At 43.2% G+C, this 16639-nt stretch overlaps 1 long non-coding RNA gene across 2 annotated transcripts in view; it reads left to right on the top strand.

The window, feature by feature from the left end:
* Window positions 1-11288: 11288 nt before the first annotated feature.
* The window catches only part of LOC118392526 (uncharacterized), a 38149-nt gene continuing 32798 nt past the window's right edge, over window positions 11289-16639 (top strand). The window contains exon 1 of one of the 2 annotated variants that reach the window (XR_008062984.1): window positions 11289-11445. This is a non-coding gene — a long non-coding RNA (uncharacterized LOC118392526). Of the gene's footprint in view, window positions 11446-12555; window positions 12713-16639 lie in introns of those variants that run through there. The other variant, XR_004827388.2, reaches the window with a different exon arrangement.

Below are 16639 nucleotides of genomic sequence, written 5' to 3'. Positions count from 1 at the left end.
TATGTTGTAGACTTGTTGTAAGTGGACCATAAGGTTAAAAACCAAACCAAATTAAGAAAACTAAACTAAAATAAAATATAAAACTAAGTAACTCTGCCAGAGTGTCTCTTTTGGGTCACTTTGGCCTGTCCCAAGCCTGGATAAAGGAGGAGGGTTGGAATTGTGACATAAAAAAACCCAGAATCAACAGAAGAAAGTTGATTTGTAGTTCTAAACATATTTAGGATGTTTTTATCTCTCCCATGACAGCGTCCATCCCAATTACATGCACATGGCAAATTAGGCGATGATGTCATTTAGCGACTTCTAGCGACTTTTAGGACAGCCAATAGTTACTTTCCTTACTGAGGAGTTGACAACACTGCTCTCTTAATCTAACTTTTAATGGATGATGTGATGGAAGCCATCAAATCATTCTGAATTGACTTTGACATCCCAGAAAAGACAGTAGAAAGTTCCATATGTTCAGCAAGTAAAGCATCGTAACATGCAATTACCACTGCAAGCTCCTTGTATTTGCACTTGTTAGCGGAACCTCTAAAAGCCAATGCTTGCGTGCCCAAAAATGCAGTGGTGTTGATAAACCTCTTGAGAAACATCCCTGCTTCTTCTTACTTTTTCGTTGTTGCTCAGTTTGAATACGCAGACCTCATCGACGCAGCTCTTTCCCAGAAGCTTGAATCTGATGTGGGCATTTATATGTTCCCTGCTTTTGTTTTGCCGTTTAGCTTAACGATCGATGTTCTTCAGGTCACTGTACCCCTCTTTCGCCCAAGACTCAGACTTTCCAAAAAAGCAGACAAGGCCAACAATACAGGCGGCTTGATGAAAGGCTCCCTGGCCTGTTAACCAGCTGTACTTTTGATACCAATTGGTAGTGAACGGCCTCACCTTTTCATCCTTCTTCATGAAATTGATCTCAGGCAGAGGTCGACCCTCGGTTTTAATTTGCACCTTTTCCGTGTAGCCCTGAGAATGAAAGGAGTTCTTCAACAAAAAGTCAAAGAAAATTACGTTTGCGGTGAAAACTGGACACTGAAGCTGGTAGCTAGCGAGCTAACGTTAACTTACTGCTACTTGCTACTGAAGTTAGTAAGGCACATTGAAATGAATTGCACTAAATTGCAGTAACTGGACACAAAAAAAGAATAATTCCAAAACCAAGAAAACAATTTAGAATCTACATCCTCCGTATCCTGTAATTTGACTAAACAAATTTCAATTGAATAATATCCCTAAAATGCTCAAGTATCACTTTTAATTCTCTATCCAATAATGCCACCAAGCTTCTCAACACAAACACCCCCATAATGCTCTGCGGCACAACCCCAATATGACACACTAGGTTAATTATCTGATCTTAATCCTATGATTGGATGGACAACATGACAGTTCACTGCAAACATTTTGATTGGGATGGAGTAGGCCTACGAACCTCCCAGGTTTTGTATTGAAGTCAATGTACCCAGAGGAGGACAGAAGCTAGCTGTCCTCTGGGTACACCATGGTGCTACCCCAGAAAGTGTTGTTGAAGTTACTATAGACTTTCATTGCAAAACAGTGTGTTTTAATCAATTATTTGGTGACATGTGAATATATTTAGTATAATTGTATCTCAAAAGGATAACTTTTTTAGTGTTTCACTATTTTTATGAAATTTCACTGAGGAGGATGGTCCTCCCCTTCCTTCTCTGAGGAGCCTCCACTGGTCTATGTCTATATCAAGGCCCCAGCTAATATATTGAAGAAGCCTTCTCCATAGAAATGGTCATACTGCAAGCTCAGTGACCAGGAACACCTTCATGCATTTTACTGGGTTGGTTGTTCTTGAATGGGATCAAAACTAATAACCAGAGAATAGGACATGCTGTATGTGGGAGAGGTGTGAACGTGAAAACATATGCTTTGAAATCGCCCATGTTACCTATATCGCATATTAAAACCTCCTGTTCTCTCTCTCTCTCTCTCATTACAAGACAACACCCACCCACGACAGCCCTCCTTCTTGCTCTCTCTCACATTCTCCCTCTTTTCCCCTCCACCAACTCTTTCCGTCTCGTTCCCTCCTTTTTATATCTCTCTCTATCTACGGAGACAGGCAGGCAGACAGGTGTGAAATCTCTGAAAAGACTGCTTCATCTCCTTCACCCACACAATTAAAATAGTGTTCCCTCCATTAAACCATGGCCCCTTGCAGGCCAGACGGGAGGGAGACCCCTTAACCCTGCACCAATTATCTATAGGGTGGCCCAATGTCCCAGTAACAAGCTTTGGGTTTGTAGTGGTCTGTGTGGCAGGTCATTTCTTTTGAGCTGCAAGTCTGACCTAAGCTCACCTTAAGTCCCAGTGATCCATTTGCTCTCTAAAATAAAACGGCATAAGAAACACTGTGTGTATCTCTATGTGTAGGCTACAGTATCGTGTCCATGTCTGCAGGTGTTAGTATGTTTGTCTGTATGTTACGGCCCTGCTACGCCACGTCGCAGGCTACACGTTTCATACATGTGGTTTAACCAGATGCATTGTATGCTGACCGTTAGTGGAGAAGCAAAATGGAAAGCTCACAGCCCTACAGTATAAAATAAAACAAAACAAAAAATAAATGTTTCTACACTGCCATGTGTTTTGGTGAAACATTTCAACTGCATCCATTTGCTGTTGCTGTGATACAGACGCATAAAAAGAGGTTTGATGATTTGTTCAGGGTTCAGATTTTCACAAGTGTGTGTTGTCAGTCACGTCCATGTGTGGGTGAGTTGGATATTATCTTTGTTTGTACAGTATGGGAGACATATGGATTTCTAAATATATCATTGCAGCAGAACGGTCGGTATTCACACTGATACGTCTGAGAGTGACAGGAGGAATAGCTGAGGCTTTATTAGCTCATCCATCTCTATCCCTCTGTATGAAGATGGAACACACTCCCATCCCCCAAACCCTGCCAGCCCTGAGCCTGAAGATAACACAATAATGATGCAATGGTCTCAACGTACATTACACTAATATTTCCACATGGGTGTACCTCACCAACCTCAATCCAAGGTTTTTATTCATGAGAAATGAGTGCGGATGATTGACTATGTTTCTTTGAGCAGGTGATTGTGTTTGCCAAATGTAATAATACGTGTGTCGGTGTGTGTGTGTGTTTCGGGGATTGAATGTTTGTCATGTGCATTTCTATATGTTTGTGTGTCTATGTGCTCGTGTGTGTGAGTATCTGTGTGTGTGCGTGTGTGTATCCTCTCTCTGAGTCTGGAGCTGTCAGTAAATGGCCCCTCAGCCCCACTCCTGTGTTTGTTTATTCTATGCCGGGCACAGGGGTGGTGGCAAACAGATGGGCATCCATGAATTATGGAAATTCGGGGGATTTAATTAACCACTACACACACGGCTGGATCACAGAGCTTCGTCTGAGGGGTGCGGGCCGTCATGGGTCGTTGAGCCGTAGAGGGAACCGGGCTATAGTGATACCCCTGGGCTATGGAGCTGACTGAGAACTGGGGTAGAAACCCAATGGGGTGCCAGCTGCCGGGGCCGTGGGTTAAGACGTTAATACTCACAGTTCAACTAGGAAGAAGTGCATTGGGTCACACTTTATTTGGATAGTCCGGGTTTGTCATCTGCAGATGCTCTACAAATGGTCACACCATCAACAAACTAGTATCTGTTGATAAGCAACTTCTGTTAGGTTTAGAATAAGGGTTAGGATTAGGGTTAGGGCTAAGGTTAGGGTTAAATTTAGGGTTAGGATAAGGTTAGGGCTAGTTGTTAGTAGATAGTTGAAATGTTACTGATAGTCTGTAGAGCATCTACAGATGGACTATCCATATGAAGTGTTATACTGCATTGAGGGACCCAAAACAACCCCAGGACATAGTATGTGCAATATTAGGACACATGTCAAGTAACAATGGGTTTGTAGTATCTGAATGATGATGCTCTCTGACTTCAAATTATTGAGGACTTTCAGTAAAGTATTATCAAATACATTTGCATGTCAGAGTAAAAGTTCTTAATCAGACTGTTTATCCATACAGCAAGTGAAGTAATGATGTCTCTGAGCATTTTTCTCAGGCCCCGTCAGTGAACACTGATACACCCTCCATCCCTCCACCCCACCACCTATACCCATCCACCCCAGCTTCCTCCATCCTGAGAAATGAGAAGGGACAGCCTTAGTCAGGGACAAACACAACAGGCAATTAAAAAGGAATTAAGAGCGTGCAGGGGAAATCAGATATGATACACAATGCCTCGTAAATGTCAGCGTTATTATTGTGTTGTTGATTCTCCATTTCTCCTGCTGCTGTTGCCGTTTCAGAAGCAGGGACATATAATCCAGCAGACTTAATGAAGCTGCCGGCAGCGGCGAGGGCCTCGGCGAGGGTCTCGGCGAGGGTCTCGACACCAGTGGCGAGCGCCCATGACCTTTCCCTTCCTCAGAGCCTTCTCTGGGATGCCTTGGCTCCAGAGAAGAGGCGAAAGCTATTAGCCGTGATGTATTACTGTCTGCCTACGTGTAGGATTTTTGTGTTAGTCTGTTTGCCATCATAAAGTCTGTTCTGACTGCTTGCTTGTCTATATGTCTGTTTGTCTGTGTGTGTTTTTTGTCTGGTTTTGTTAACTCTGTTTTCATGTTTTCCCCATTGTCAGTTGTCTGTAATGATAACAACATAATGGGCTTGTTTGACATTGCAGTTGACAGTGCAGGGGACTGCCGAATGACTGATCTTCAAAGAACCTTGCACTCATTATTATTTGTAGATCAGTCAGTCAATTTACCCATGATACATTGTGGTTTTGATCCTCTTGAACAGGGGCAATATATTTTTTATATTCTTCCTGTTTGTCTCATTGTGGTTGATTTTCAAACCTCTGTTTAGCAATTCCGTTTTCATTTTTTATTTATTTAACCTTTATTTAACTAGGCAAGTCAGTTAAGAACAAATTCTTATTTACAATGCTGGCCTAGGAACAGTGGATTAACTGCCTTGTTCAGGGGCAGAATGACAGATTTTTACCTTGTCAGCTCAGGGATTCGATCTAGCAATGTTTTGGTTACTAGTCCAACGCGCTAACCACTACCTGCCACCCCAAAACTACTGTATGTTTGACAGTCTTTCTAGTCTAGTCTATTGCTTTTGGGTGACCAACCTGACTATCTGACGTGAAATATTTAACCATGGGCTTAAGGATTCATGATTTGTTCCCTCCAAATGAATTCCCTGCATTGGAAACCGATTGGCTACCCCTGTGGCAGTCCCCGAACACCCTCTCCCCCACAGCCATCTATTCCATTTAGAGGAATAGCAGTCAAATAAGTCCAATGAACAGAGAAAATAAAATGAAAAATTGTGAGGGCAGAATGAAACTCAGGACAGGTCAAATGAACAGCCTTGGGTGGACAGTAGACACACAGATCACACCGTCCGAATATAGAACACTCAGGTCCCTGGGCAGAAATAGAAAGGGATAGCCTCATCCACAGGTTATTACGTATGGCTTCAACATGACAGATATGCTATATTACATTCCCTAATGGGTTCTTCACGGGCCAGGTAAACAAGGCTCTTTAATACATTCATCTCTTCATAGAGGCTTTTAGAGACAGCACTATTGGAAGCATGTAGAAATCCATAAATCAATGTTGTGGCCGAATGGACTCTAAACTGAACAACGAGGAGCATTTTTCAAAAGTGAAATGTACATTGCAATGTTTCATGAATAACCTTTGTGTTATGTTAAGGTGTGAAAGGCTGTTATTTATGATAAACGTGAAAGGTATGCTGCCATTTTGTTTTGCTGCATAGAGTGTGTAGAGAGCGAGAGATGTTCACGAATCAAGGCTTATCAACTCCAGATAATGGCAGAGACATTCTGATATCACAGAGACATTGTGATGGTCATAACCCCAATTGGTAGTTACAATCTTGTCCCATCGCTGCAACTCCCGTACGGACTCGGTAGAGGCAAATGTTGAGCGCCGCGCATCCCCCGAAAAACAACCCCTCCAAGCTGCACTGCTTCTTGACACAATGCACGCTTAACCCGGAAGCCAGCAGCACCAATGTGTCGGAGAAAACACTGTCCACCTGGTGACCGTGTCAGCGTGCATGTGCCCTCCCATAACCTGGACGCCGCTAGGCCAGTTGTGCGTCTCCTGGTCCCGACCGGCTGCGACACAGCCCGGTATCAAACCAGGATCTGTAGTAGCGGCGCCAGCCCTACGATGCAGTGCCTTAGGGCCTCCCAAGTGGAGCAGAGGTCTATCACAGAGACATTCTGAGGTCACAGAGACATTCTGAGGTCACAGAGACATTCTGAGGTCACAGAGATGCAGCTCATCATCACATTTACCTGGAAGAAGGTAAAACATTTAATGGAAGTTTCCCAGACAACAAATGGAGTAAACAAATTACCTGAGCGGTAACAAATTACCTGAGCGGTAACAAATTACCTGAGCGGTAACAAATTACCTGAGCGGTAACAAATTACCTGAGCGGTAACAAGAAGAAATATAAGCTCTGTATCACACTGCACAAGAACATACTCACACGCGTATGCAAGTACACAGACAGAGCAGTGAGGTATAGACAACACCCTGAGACACTAATTGTATCCTCTTCTGCCAGAACTGGAAAATAATATTGGAGAGAGCAAAGAAGAAAATGGTGTGTGGTCATACTGTAGGTGTGTGTGAGATGTGTGTAAGGTTTGTGGTCATACTGTAGGTGTGTGTGAGGTGTGCACTGTTTTTGTGTACGCATTCTAGCAGAAATGTGTGTGCAGACAGTATGTGAGTCCTTAGGCATGAGTGTGTGATCCCTTGTACTCCATCCCTGTCTCTCAGTCAGTCCTCAGGTTGTCTTTGCTCATCTTCTGTATAACTGAACTGGATGACAGCCATCTGACATCAGGATGAAAGACACTATTACCAGCTGAGTTTCTGGCCAGTGACATGACCTGAATGAAGACTGGAGCACACACACACATACACACACACACACACACACACACCAAATGTCATATCCATATACAGTACCAGTCAAAAGTTTGGACACACCTACTCATTCCAGTTTAAATGTTCACTATTCTCTACATAGTAGAATAATAGTAAAGACATCAAAACTATGAAATAACACATATGGAATCATATGTATTAACCAAAAAAGTGATGAACAAATCTAAATATATTTTATATTTGAGATTCTTCAAAGTAGCCACTGCACATTCCCCCCTAACTGATGTCTTCATAAAGCTGCATGCGTTGTCTGACTCTCTCTCCATGTTGTGTCTGTGTACAACACAATATCCATCTCTCTCTGTCTGTAGTGTATTCTCTGTTCCTGTTTCAGGATCTCCCTGTGCTCTGTAATCTGTGTCTCTGTCTCTGTGCGTGCCTGTGCACTGATGGCCCTACTGTGTGAGTGTGGGTGGCAGAGAGAAGCAACTGCACAGGCACCGTGCTCTGTCTCCATGCCCTTGAGCTGTAATTGGCTGAATCTCACCGATAACGAAGGCTTTAGGGCAGGAAAACCACAGCTCCCAATCAGCCAGCTGTCAATCATTCCTGCTGCCAAACTAATACCTGGGATAACGGCAGAAGAGTCCAACAAGTTCATCCTAGAGATAGAGTTGTGGTTATCCTCTCAGAGGCAGACAGGGTCTGGTACTCTGAGTACAGCACCGTGATACCGCCATAGACACTCTGAGGGCTGGTGCTTTCAATGGAGAATCTTTTTTTTTTAAAGGTGGAATATACAGTGCCTTGCAAAAGTATTCATCCCCCTTGGTGTGTTTACTATTTTGTTGCATTACATCCTGTAATCTGTATTTTTATTTGCATTTCATGCAATAGACATGCACAAAATTGTCCAAATTGGTGAAGTGAAAAATAAATAAATAAATAAAAGTGGTGCATGCATATGTATTCACCTCCTTTGCTATGAATTTAAAAAAAGTATTTCATCTTTATTTAACCAGGTAGGCAAGTTGAGAACAAGTTCTCATTTACAACTGCGACCTGACCAAGATAAAGCAAAGCAGTGCGACACAAACAATAACACAGAGTTACATATGGAATAACAACAAACATACAGTCAATAACATAATAGAAAAGTATATATACAGTGTGTGCAAATGAGGTAAGGTAAGGGAGGTAAGACAATAAATAGGCCATAGTGGAGAAATAATTACAATTTAGCAATTAAACACTGGAGTGATAGATGTGCAGAAGATGAATGTGCAAGTAGAGATACTGGTGTGCAAATGAGCAATAAATTAATTAATTAATAACAGCCCCTAAATAAGATCTGGTGCAACCAATTACCTTCAGAAGTCACATAATTATTTAAATGAAGTCAACCTGTGTGCAATCTAGGTGTCACATGATCTGTCATATGATCTCAGTGTGTATATATACACCTGTTCTGAAAGGCCCTAGAGTCTGCAACACCACTAAGCAAGGGGCACCACTAAGCAAGTGACACCATGAAGACCAAGGAGCTCTCTAAACAGGCCAGGGACAAAGTTGTGGAGAAGTACAGATCAGGGTTGGGTTATAAAAAAATATCTGAAACTTTGAACATCCCATGGAGCACAATTACATCCATTATTAAAAATGGAGGGAATATGGCACCACAACAAACCTGCCAAGATAGGGCCACCCACCAAAACTCAGAAAAGGAGGGCAGTAATCAGAGAGGCAACAAAGAGACCAAAGATAACCCTGAAGGAGCCTCAAAGCTCCACAGCGGAGATTGGAGTATCTGTCCATAGGACCACTTTAAGCCGCACACTCCACAGAGCTGGGCTTTATGGAAGTGTGGCCAGAAAAAAAGCCATTGCTTAAAGAAAAGAAAATTGCAAACACATTTGGTATTTGCCAAAAGGCATGTGGGAGACTCCCCAAACATATGGAAGAAGGTACTCTGGTCAGATGAGACAAAAATGCAGGTTTTTGGCCATCAAGGAAAGAGCGATGTCTGGCACAAACCCAACATCTCATCACCCCGAGAACACCATCCACAGTGAAGCATGGGGGTGGCAGCATCATCCTGTGGGGATGTTTTTCATCGGCAGGGAAACTGGTCAGAATTGAAGGAATGATGGATGGCACTAAATACAGGGAAATTCTTGAGGGACTCCTTTTTCAGTCTTCCAGAGATTTGAGACTGGGACGGAGGTTCACCTTCCAGCAGGATAATGACCCTAAGCATACTGCTTAAGCAACACTTGAGTGGTTTAAGGGGAAACATGTAAATGTCTTGGAATGGCCTAGTCAAATCCCAGACCTCAATCCAATTGATGAATCTGTGGTATGACTTAAATATTGCTCTACACCAGCAGAACCCACCCAACTTGAAGGAGCTGGAGCAGTTTTGCCATGAAGACTGGGCATAAATACCATAACAACAACATACCTCAAGAGACTTGCAGCTGTAATTGCTGCAAAAAGTGGCTCTACAAAGTATTAGCATGTTGTGTAAATCAAATGATACAGACCCCCCCCCCAAAAAAACATTTTCATTCCAGGTTGTACGGCAACAAAATATGAAAAATGCCAAGGGGGTGAATACTTTCGCAAGCCACTGTACCTTCAATGCCCACTGGCTTTAAAAAATGTGGGATTTCACATTTTTTATTATATGTTCCAATTAGGTGTTTCAAAACGTCAAGATAAGATTCCGATCTCTCTGATCCAGATTTTCTGGTGGTCGTCCAATCTGACATTCTGTCATAAATGCAGCAACTGTTTCTTTTTCAGATTTCAAAGGTGGAGATTGGGATCCTTTTGATCCTGTATATTGGGATAATTAGGATCCAACTCAGGGAGAGGATTTGGACGTTTAAATGCTATATCAACAGTTTATTTGACATAATTGGTATTGCATGTCTGTTTTCTTTACATTTAACATTGATGCCAGAGAAAATGCTATGGCCAATTTAAAAGCAAATATTTTTAACACAAGTCAAAACAATCTTTGCATACAGTATTTCTCAACTACATTCCCTTAGTTCCTTCACTCAACTACAAAATCCGTTCTCTTAGGTCTCTCTCCTTCCCCGTTCCTCCCTCTCTTCTCTCTTTCCCTTTGCAGCCAGTTCTTTCCCTCACCTTTCTTTCTCTTTCTCTCTAGCCTGTGTACTCATTCTCTCCCCTCTGCTTTTCCTATCTTCCTCCCTCATCTCTCTTCCTTTTTCACTCTCTCTGCCCCCCCGCCACACTCCACTACCCTCCCCACTCCTTTGCTCTTGATTATGCCGAGCCTGAGAGGGGGAAAGAGTCACTATGGAAACAGGGGATGAGGCAGTGTGTGAGAGCTCTCTTTCGTAGTGAAGGGAAGAGCAGAAAACAAAGGGGGGTGGAAGGTGGAACACCGACTGCAGTCAGAGTCCAGGGATGATCTCACCCGCTCTCCCTCTGGCACTGATAATGGCAGGGAGAGCACTTCACCTTTTCTGCCATCATCAGCTCAATCCTCTGAGTGTGTTTCTGTGTATTTGAAGAGACCACTCCGCTACTCTACCATTCAACTGCTACAGTGGCCATAAGCTGCCCTGTGTGTGTAATGTTTGTATTTCCTCTTCCACAGTATATTGGAGCATTGGCAAAAAAAAATGCATGTCTTTGTGCGTGACAATCAATAGGCATTAAACAGCAGAGTTCACGGATGATGGCAAGAGCTCATCGGCATCTCTGCTATTCTGAAGGATGGGGCGATCAGCGATCACTACTGACCAGCTTCTCAGGTCCTACACACACACACACACACACACACACACACACACACACACACACACACACACACACACACACACACACACACACACACACACACACACACACACACACACACACACACACACACACACACACACACACACACACACACACACCTCAACCTGTTTCTAGACTTAATTCATTGTTCCTAAACCACACACACTCGGACTTGGACAAAGGGGTTCCATCCTACGTACGCAGAGGGACAGGTGATACTTAGTCAACTCCCTCCATTCAGGATTTCTAAATAATCCTCAAATATTCATAGAACTTCAGAATTTCATTGGGATAAAAGCGATTCTAAAGATTGAGAGGAGTAGTGTTGTGTAGGGAGGGAGAGAGAGAGAGACAAGTAAAGAAAAAGGTGGGCAGAGTAGGAGAGAGAGAAAGAGTGGGTTAGAAAAGGGGGGGAATGTAGAGGGGGTAGAATGAGGGGAGGAGAGAACGAGGGGAGTAGGGGAAGGGAGGGAGCGAGACGTAAGGCAGAGAGAGTGGAGGAGCGAGTCAGAGAGAAGGAGGGAAGAGAGGAAACAGCTCCTCTCCTGTTAAAGGATGTCAAGTCTTCAGCTGAGAGCTGTTGAGGAGCACTGATCCATCCTTCCTGCTCGTCCAGATGAATCTCACCACTGCGACTCCACAGCCTCGGCACAGCCTTGTAGGTATGTACCCCTCTGCTGTACTCTCTCCGATGTACTCTCTCCTCTCTACTCTCTCCGCTGTACTCTCTCCTCTCTACTCTCTCCCCTCTACTCTCTCCCCTCTAGTCTCTCCTCTCTACTCTCTCCCCTCTACTCTCTCCCCTCTCCTCTCTAATCTCTCCCCTCTACTCTCTCCCCTCTACTCTCTCCCCTCTACTCTCTCCCCTCTACTATCTACTCTCTCCCCTCTACTCTCTCCTCTCTACTCTCTCCCCTCTACTCTCTCCTCTCTACTCTCACCCCTCTACTCTCTCCGCACTACTCTCTCTGCTCTACTCTCTCTGCTCTACCCTCTCTGCTCTATTCTCTCCGCTGTACTCTCTCTGCTCTACACTCTCTGCTCTACTCTCTCTGCTCTACTCTCTCTGCTCTACTCTCTCTGCTCTACTCTCTACTCTCTCCCCTCTACTCTCTCTGCTCTACTCTCTCTGCTCTAATCTCTCTGCTCTACCCTCTCTGCTCTACTCTCTCTAGTCTACCCTCTCTGCTCTATTCTCTCCGCTGTACTCTCTCTGCTCTACACTCTCTGCTCTACTCTCTCTGCTCTACTCTCTCTGCTCTACTCTCTCTGCTCTATTCTCTCCGCTGTACTCTCTCTGCTCTACACTCTCTGCAGTGTTCCCACCATGTCCCTAAGCTGTCCTGACTGCCTACACTTAGCTCAGATCAGACTGGCTCTTGTGTGCTTAGCTCTATAGCAAGGGAGTGACAAACTCTACAGAGTACAAAGCAGGCTAGTCAATGGCAGGTTGGAGGAATGTGTGCGTGTGTGTGTGTGTGTGTGTGTGTGTGTGTGTGTGTGTGTGTGTGTGTGTGTGTGTGTGTGTGTGTGTGTGTGTGTGTGTGTGTGTGTGTGTGTGTGTGTGTGTGTGTGTGTGTGTGTGTGTGTGTGTGTGTGTGTGTGCGTGCGTGTGTGTGCGTGTGTGTGTGTGTGTAGGAAAGAGAAGGTGCTAGTGACCCAAGTGAAGAAACTGTGGATGTGTGTGTGTTTGTCCGCGTGTGCAAGTGTGTCATAAAGGGAAGTTTGCCAGGTGCGCTTTTTTAGGAGACAATTTTAGTCGGCTAATAAAAGAGAGCAGATTGTCTGTACTTTCTGCATTACCTCAACAATAAAGGAAACAGGTTTTACAGGAGGTTTACAGGAGTTTTACAGGCGGATTAAAGTAGGTTTTGTTGGTGTCTGCATCATTTTCAGCTATTGTGTTGGGTTGCGTTCAAGAGAGACATGGTAAGTTCGAACATTGCGTCAGCGGTGTCTCTGCATCTCTAAGCCAAGAGAGAATTGATTTGACTTCTAACTGATATGCTTTCTGGTTTATAACCTGTGTGATTGTGGATATATTTTGTGTACATTTTAATATGAACAGGATGAATGCTGCTACATATAATACTAAACATATACTACTAAATAGTCGACGTAGTTGTTTCCTTTGTGGTCTTAGATAAAAAAATATATTGATAGATTTCATATAAAGTTGGTCGAGCAGTGACAAAAACATTTGTAAAAAAAATATGAACCAATGTGCGTATTTGCGGAGTGAGGCTATTCACATAGCTAGCTCACTGACATTAACCGTCCTCCTGCGGCCAGGTTGCTATCCTTCCATGTTGTTCTACTAAGTGTGGATGAATTTACGTACATGTGTGCTCTATTCATCAGCTCTATTCTCTATTTGTATTCATCAGGTCCAGCTATATGTCCAAGAAAAGCCTTGTGGCGGTTTCTAAATGGACAGTGATTTGTGAAAAAAATTGAATAATTGTCATAGCAGTTTGTTCAGGTTGTGGCAATATCGCAGTAGTTCAAGTTCCTATATCACAGTGAGAAATATTAAATGCAACTCTTATTTTAATATAGTCGTGATACCTTTCCATCAGTCATTATGGAAACTGTTCTACAAGCGGTCAAATAATTTGCCAACACAATCCCTCGGCCATCATAGGGCACAGTGTAATTCAGCGGGTGGAGAAAACATCAAATCTCATAGTTTCCCTTTGAAATTCGACGTATTATGGATGAAAGTCTATTTTTGAAGCATTAATTCTGCGTGGGTACATGGGTTGATTCCGTGTGGTTCCAGGGTTAAAACAGAAACAACTCTAAAGGCTAATAGTTTAGGCATGACTTCTGAGTGGTTAAGGTTAGGGCTATGGTTTGGGGCAGGAATAAAACAAAATAATAAAAAACCATGCCCTGTTTCTATCATCAAGTATTCTCACGGTTTGCTAGAGTGAACTGTGAACCGCGGTGACGCAGTGGTCGAAGCAGCGCGCTCCGGCTCTGAGCATGATGAGTTTGTGCCCATTGCTGGGCGAGTGCAGAGGAAGGCAGATATCCACACGCTCTCAGGACCTTTTCACATCCAAGTCTATTTCTAGTGATCAGACTGGGACAAAACCACCTCGTTAGTCCTGTGAAGATCATGTAAACACTGAGGAATATGTTGATTATAGCTGTACGGAAAGACATCTTTGAAGTTCAGAAGAGAGACAAGAGCACTGAAGTGCCTTGGGAGAGTATTATATATATAGTGCTATAAAGGCCTTATCATACAAGTTACTAATGAGAAACTCATTCTAAATCTAATTCTTTAACAGGTATACTAAAACAGTGGAACGTTTAATATACATATATAGGATTTTGTGTCATTTTGTATCAGGCTCACATTTGGCTTATGTTTGTGTGAGTGTTTATAACAAGTTTGCATTTAGGTATGTGTTTGTAGTCTGTGTGTGTGTGTGTATGTGTGTGTGTGTGTATTTAGGTGTGTGTTTGTAGTCTGTGTGTAGATGTGTGTGTATTTAGGTATGTGTTTGTAGTCTGTGTGTATGTGTGTGTGTGTGTATTTAGGTGTGTGTTTGTAGTCTGTGTGTATGTGTGTGTGTGTGTGTATTTAAGTGTGTGTTTGTAGTCTGTGTGTAGATGTGTGTGTATTTAGGTATGTGTTTGTAGTCTGTGTGTATGTGTGTGTGTGTGTATTTAGGTGTGTGTTTGTAGTCTGTGTGTAGTGTGTGTGTGTGTGTGTATTTAGGTGTGTGTTTGTAGTCTGTGTGTAGATGTGTGTGTATTTAGGTATGTGTTTGTAGTCTGTGTGAATGTGTGTGTGTGTGTGTGTGTATTTAGGTATGTGTTTGTAGTCTGTGTGAATGTGTGTGTGTATTTAGGTGTGTGTTTGTAGTCTGTGTGTAGATGTGTGTGTGTATTTAGGTATGTGTTTGTAGTCTGTGTGTATGTGTGTGTGTGTGTGTGTGTGTGTGTGTGTGTGTGTGTGTGTGTGTGTGTGTGTGTGTGTGTGTGTAGTTGTGTGTGTGTGTGTGTGTGTGTGTGTGTGTGTGTGTGTGTGTGTGTGTGTATTTAGGTGTGTGTTTGTAGTCTGTGTGTAGATGTGTGTGTGTGTGTATTTAGGTGTGTGTTTGTAGTCTGTGTGTATGTGTGTGTGTGTGTGTATTTAGGTGTGTGTTTGTAGTCTGTGTGTAGATGTGTGTGTGTGTGTATTTAGGTATGTGTTTGCTCAATCTGTTACGTCTGTTTCACTGCCCGTCTCTCGTAATGTGATCATGGGTAACTGTGGGTCCCTTGAGAAAGGTTTTCCTCGCTCTCTGTAGACAGCTCTCTTCATTAGCGCCAGTAGGAAGTGGCTAACGTTATTCTGAAGATTGGCTGTATCGATCTCCAACCTCTCCTTCTGGGAGCAAAATGGACGATGCAGCTGCTGATCTGAATGCAGCTTTTCAGTAATTCTCGATTTAACATCTTAACAAACCAAGTGTCATATATCGTATTGATGAGTTAAGATGCTTTTAACACACTGATCAATTGGTCAATTTAAAGAGTAGGACTGGGGTAAGGAGAGATTATCCTAGACATGTATTTAGGGATAACTTCCACCTGGGGTGTATTCCTCAGAGCTGATCCTAGGTCTGTACTTAGGGTTAACTTCCACCTGGGGTGTATTCCTCAGAGCTGATCCTAGGTCTGTACTTAGGGTTAACTTCCAGCTGGGGTGTATTTCTCAGAGCTGATCCTAGGTCTGTACTTAGGGTTGACTTCCAGCTGGGGTGTATTTCTCAGAGCTGACTCTTTCTTATCTCCTGTCGTTCTCCGGGGGATCATCCCTGGAGGGTTTCCCATGATTCACTGTACCATCACTAGAAAAACGATCGTTCCAAGCAGGCTGTATTATAGACTGAAAAGAAAGAGTGTGGTCAACACAGTATTCCATTTTTTTTGTAAACCTTATATACTACTGTAGCCCCACCTTCCCCCACCTTGCCCTGACCTTATTAGTCCAACTCATGAGATCATCAGATTTACTCATGCTACTTGGGACAGGCCTGCACACCCAGTAGCTCTTCAGGACTTGTCATATGGAGAAACTCACCACATCGTAGAACCCATCTGGGTGATGCATGACAGCCATTTTGTGCCAGAACTCTCACCACATATCCACTGTCACAGTGAAGTGGTTATGCTAATTTGACACTGGGAACCAGGCTACATGGCCACGATGGAGTGAGGGGCCAGGTTTGGAATTGAACCAGGACACGGATTAACAACACTCTTGCGATAAGACCGCTGTTAAGAACATGCACTTGTCTTGTTTTCCATGAGCATTTCCAGTCGTAGATAAAATACATTTAGTACTACCAGCATGGTTACCATAGCACTGTTGCAATGCCCTCTTTTTATTCCAGATGCTTTGCATCTGAGTGAATGGGACTGTGCAGTCAATATTACATGGGTGACCACAATTTGGTGAGCACTACTTGTGAAAGATACGTTTTGACATGCAAAGCACACTCAAGGTGCTATCAGAAACAATGAAAGAGACATTTTGCATCGAGACCCGTGATTTGTCCTTGAATTTCTCTCGAGAATGTAAGACATTCATCTAACTTCACATACAAGGCTGAAAATGGTGCATCGTATTACTTTAGCGAGCCAGGCCCAGGGGAAATAATTAGCTTATTCAATTATATGATCATAAATTGAAAATTCTATTTGATTAACTAACTAGACTTGCTGAGGTTATTTGGTCACTGGAACAAAATCAGCAGAGGGTGTTCTCATAAGGTGTTCTCATACTGCAGGTTGTTTTCATTGGGTGTTCTCACAGGGTGTTCTCATAGGATGTTCTCATAGGATGTTCTCATA

This window comes from Oncorhynchus keta, chromosome 13 (genome assembly GCF_023373465.1).
Source record: "Oncorhynchus keta strain PuntledgeMale-10-30-2019 chromosome 13, Oket_V2, whole genome shotgun sequence".
NCBI classification, from domain to species: domain Eukaryota; kingdom Metazoa; phylum Chordata; class Actinopteri; order Salmoniformes; family Salmonidae; genus Oncorhynchus; species Oncorhynchus keta.
The sequence above is the reverse complement of the archived record's forward strand: the minus strand, read 5'-3'. Positions and strand labels throughout refer to the sequence as shown.